This window comes from Gavialis gangeticus, unplaced genomic scaffold (genome assembly GCF_001723915.1).
Source record: "Gavialis gangeticus isolate Ggan-Ray unplaced genomic scaffold, GavGan_comp1, whole genome shotgun sequence".
In the NCBI taxonomy this organism is placed as follows: domain Eukaryota; kingdom Metazoa; phylum Chordata; order Crocodylia; family Gavialidae; genus Gavialis; species Gavialis gangeticus.
In genome coordinates this window covers 5106501-5110659 of record NW_017729012.1, presented here as the reverse complement: position 1 = coordinate 5110659, position 4159 = coordinate 5106501, and the positions used below count along the sequence as shown (strand labels likewise).

General features: G+C 53.0%; 1 protein-coding gene across 1 annotated transcript in view; it reads left to right on the top strand.

Annotated features, from left to right (window-relative positions):
* The first annotated feature begins 939 nt into the window (after positions 1-939).
* The window catches only part of DUSP14 (dual specificity phosphatase 14), a 19222-nt gene continuing 16002 nt past the window's right edge, over positions 940-4159 (top strand). Inside the window, exon 1 of the mRNA XM_019511093.1 lies at positions 940-1173. The gene's annotated coding sequence lies outside the window, so the exon portion shown is untranslated. The remainder of the gene's footprint in view (positions 1174-4159) is intronic.

The window sequence follows — 4159 nt, the reverse complement described above, 5'->3', positions numbered from 1 at the left end:
CTGATTTTCAAGGCTTCAATGAAACTAAAACCCCTCCCACATGGTTTTATTTTTAGAAGCACACTTGTTCCCAACTTCGCCGGCCCTCAAGGACTTGCACGGCCCTTGTCACTGTGATACCAAGGCACCCTCACCCCATCTCGGCAAGATAAAGCTGTATTATTCTCCCCATTTCACAGGTCAGGAACTGAGGCACTGAGGAGAGAAAGGACTTGGTGCAGAGGGTGTCTGCAGTGCAGCCGAGGACCTGGATGCCTTCACCGGGGGCCCGGGGTAGAAGAGAGACTGAGGAAGGAACGGGCAATAAGGGCTGGTGGCCCATCTCCTCTGTCAGGCAGAAGCAGCTGCTGGGCTCATCAGCATTTCATGAGTTCTTGTTTCCAGCTTATAATGTACATAAATAAAAGTGAAGGAGCCTTTTGGAGAAGTCCCTTGAATAAAAGAGAAACACAGTCTTCTTTTTAAACCACAAGCCTGGATGAGACAGCTGGGGTCTGGCCTCAGTCTACCTGGGTGGCTTCGGCGACATTTCTGCGCCTCAGTTCCCTTTTCTGTACAATGGGGCCAGGGAGCTGTGTCAGCAGAAGAGGGGCGAGAAGGCTTAATTCGCTCATGCATTTAAAAACCACACCGGGCGTAAAAGAGGACAGAAGAGCGTGTTTATTTGGGACGCAGGGCGACAGCTACGGCGACCCGACCAGAACAAAGCCACCGGGGCAACGCGTGGCGCAGATCGGACCGACACCTGCATTCTGCGGACCAGGGCCGCCCACGGCCGCCGGAAAAAAATGGTGCTTCATCCCTAGTGCAAAGCTCCTTATTTCCTAGGAAGCCGTGCGGCTCCTTTAACAGGCAGACGCCGAGAGTTTGCCTCCCTCTGCTTTGGGGAAGAGCCAGGCTAGCTTAGCCTGTAGAACCGTATCTTGGTAACTAACACACACACCGAGCTGCTAACACGGAGGCAAGGGAAAAGTAGGAGGGGCTGGCACAACGGAGAGCGGTGAGATCAGATGCCAGCAGCTCAGGGAGTCATTCCCCAGCTCCCAGGAATATAAAAGTCCGGCTCATTCATCACCCTGCCCTGGGACACTCTGGACCACAGCTGGCCTGGCAGGGAGGAGCAGCCTAGGAAGTGAACTGCTGAGGACCCCGCTGTCGCCTCCTGCAAAGAGGGTAAGAGGAAAACAACATCACTTTGACATTTTTTTAAGACTCCATAGACAAAACTCCTAAAGAAAATGACAGCTCTGGAGGAGGGGATTGGGCTGCGCCGGGGGAGAGGGGAAGCCGTTCGCCCAAGAAAGAGGATTCAGCGGCCGGCAATGTTAAAGGCGTCAATGAACCAATCTCTAGCCCTGGTGTTGGGAAGTCAGACAGCAGCTGGATGTGTGTGTGTGTGTGTGTGCGCGCGTTGGGGGAGGGCATGGGGGGAGGAAAACCGAATAGCTATTCTAGTTTATGCTGAGATCATTGGAGTTTCGTCCGTCGATAAAAGCCAATCGATTTAGGAAGACTGGACACGGCAGCTTCCTCCTTGGAGCGTGGTCAAGGGGGCCTGGTGCGAATACAGCAGAGCGCCCCAGCCTCCGGGCTCAGAGTTTTCTCATGCCTCTCCGTCTCCAGCCTACATTTTTCCAGTGATGTCAAGGAGGCAGCTCCGTCCCCACCTCTGGAGAGGCAGGAGCTGCATGTGCAAAAAATAAACTGTGCGAGCTGCTCCCACGGGGAACTCGGCTCCCTGCTGCCGGTTGCTTATCAAAGATGCAACTCGCTGAACGAGGCTGCTTAGGCGAGGGACAGAGGAGCTGGAGGGGGGGAAAATAAAGTGGGGTGGGGGCAAATCTTGCTTATTGCCATGGTAAGTCCAAGTAGCGGCGGGCACCCGACCGCCTCTGCTCAAGGAGATGGTGGGCTTAGCTTTGGTTTTAGGAAAAGATAGGATTCAATGTCTCTTGGTTATTTCCCTCCCCCCCTTTTAGCCTACCCACTGGGTACAAGGGAATTCTTAAATCCACGCAACCAACTCGGGAGCATTTAACTACTGTAATAAAAACCACAACACGTCCTGTTGCTTCCTTGATGCCTCTAATTCCAGGAGCGTTTATAGACTAGACCTGTGCTGAACTTGTTAGTTCTTTACAGCCGGATCGATGGCAAAGTTGCTTTAATGTGTGCCGTGCTACCAGATGCCTTTATTCCGCCCGAGCCGAATGCCCGCTCTGTGATGGGCAGCTGGTCTTTTAAGTCGTCTTCGTAGCTCTTTAAAACTCGTATGAGGTTTGCGTGGTTTGTGGCTTGTGTAATCCTCTTGGGGAGCCTGGGGTAGAGAAGGAAGGGCACTTTGTGTAGGGTTTGTCGCTGCCTTCACTGCAGTGGAAGGTGAAGAAACACTGAGGTAAGCCTCAGCTTCTTTGTGTGATGGCAAAGAGGTCTCCTTGCTTCACCCACCCAAGTGCTCTCTCTAGCCAATACCCGGTCATCTCAGGCAAAGCAATGATGAGTTTCCTTCTCCGTCTGTGGGCCCAGGCTTGCATCATTGAGGTCCAGGGGAGCTTTGCTGCATCCCTGAAAACAGTTATTAACTTAGTTTCTTAGGGCCAACCAGCCTGAGCAGCTGGGTGGGATGCGAGGCAGATGCATGAAAGACCAGCGCAGGGAGAAGGAATGGTCCAAGTAGGGGCAGGGTTGTTTCATGGCGGCTGAAGCTGCTCCGTGGCCCCGATGCAACAGAGGACGGGAGGCTGGCCTAGCGCTGGGTCCACTACGAGGAATGTCAATGAGACTTCACCACACCCTCCTGAATGCTTGTAGAGAGCCTAAAAAAGACGCGGGAATCCACGGTCAGTCCCGAGACAGGGTACATACACAAGCACTGAGCAGTCAGGCAGGATCCACCCTGATGAATGCCAGGACAGAGCAACAGGGTATCTGCACCTCTTCAGCTGCCTCTAGAGAGGCACACCTATTCCTCCACTATTGCACGCAAGCAAGATGTAGAGATGACGACTGAATGGGAGGGCCTCAGCATCCTCCCCAGAGACCGGCTTACTGATGATGTGTCTGCTAGGTTTTACTCTGTGCGTCGCCCTTGGGGGCTCCCTGTGCTTTGCTAGTGCGGTGTGTAGAGCTGCAGAGGAAAGGCTCTCTAGGGAGGGGACCATTAGCAGGAGCTAAGGTGAAGGAGTGGGCTTCAAGGGAGGAAGAGAGGAATGTGCAGAAGCCAAGGCCTGCTAGCTGATTAGCTTCAGGGATGAGCGCATGGGGCAGTCTAGGTCTCCGTTCTTCCTGGGAAAGCCAGAGAGGCAGGTTCAACCACCACATTAAAACTCTTCCAACGAGATGACACACAGGCTTTCTTTATGCTGGTTATGCAAACACTCCTGTCCAAAAACACCGCTGCAGCAGTCCCTGCGCTTACTGTGGGGTTGCCACAGTGGTTTGAATGATGAAGGAGCGCCAGGCTCACAAGAAGGCTGTGATGGTGACCGTGTAAAGTACTCTGCGCTGATACACGGCTGCTCATCTCTGACCTGCAACCCTCCTTGCTAAATTAGCATTGAAGTACCTGTCTTGAGAGGAGAGATGGAGCAATGATCAGGGCATGAGGCTAAGCCTCGAGACATAGGTTCAAGACTGGCCTATCGCAGGCCCCCCGTGTGGTCTTGGATAAGTCATTTAATCCATAGTTTCAAAAGTAAATAAGTTCCTAATGATGCATATTAGGTACCTTTAACCCCATTCGTCCCCCAGCTAGGCAGTTAAACACTTGTAAAAAGGGTCTAGATGCATCTTTAGGTGCCTTTTAAAAAATATTGACTTCAGCCTTTTGGCACATTAGTTCTTCCTGGTGCAGATGGGGGTAACAGCTCTCTCCCATCTCACTGGGGTGGCTGTGAGGATAATCCCGGTGAAGAGGACAAGTTATTCAAGTAGTTCAGGGCTGGGTCCTGTTCCAGCGCCTGCTATAGAGGTGCAGTTTGAAGCCAACATCGTGGCCAGCCCAGGCACTGCACGTGCCCTCTGCAAATCCCACGTGGCTGCCCAGTCCCGTCTTGGGATCCCAAGGGCCAAGACGGCGGCACCCTGCCTCTGGTAGAACAGATCCACTGGATTTCGTGCAACTGTTCACAAGAGCAAAGCTTCTCCGTGAGCACTCTTG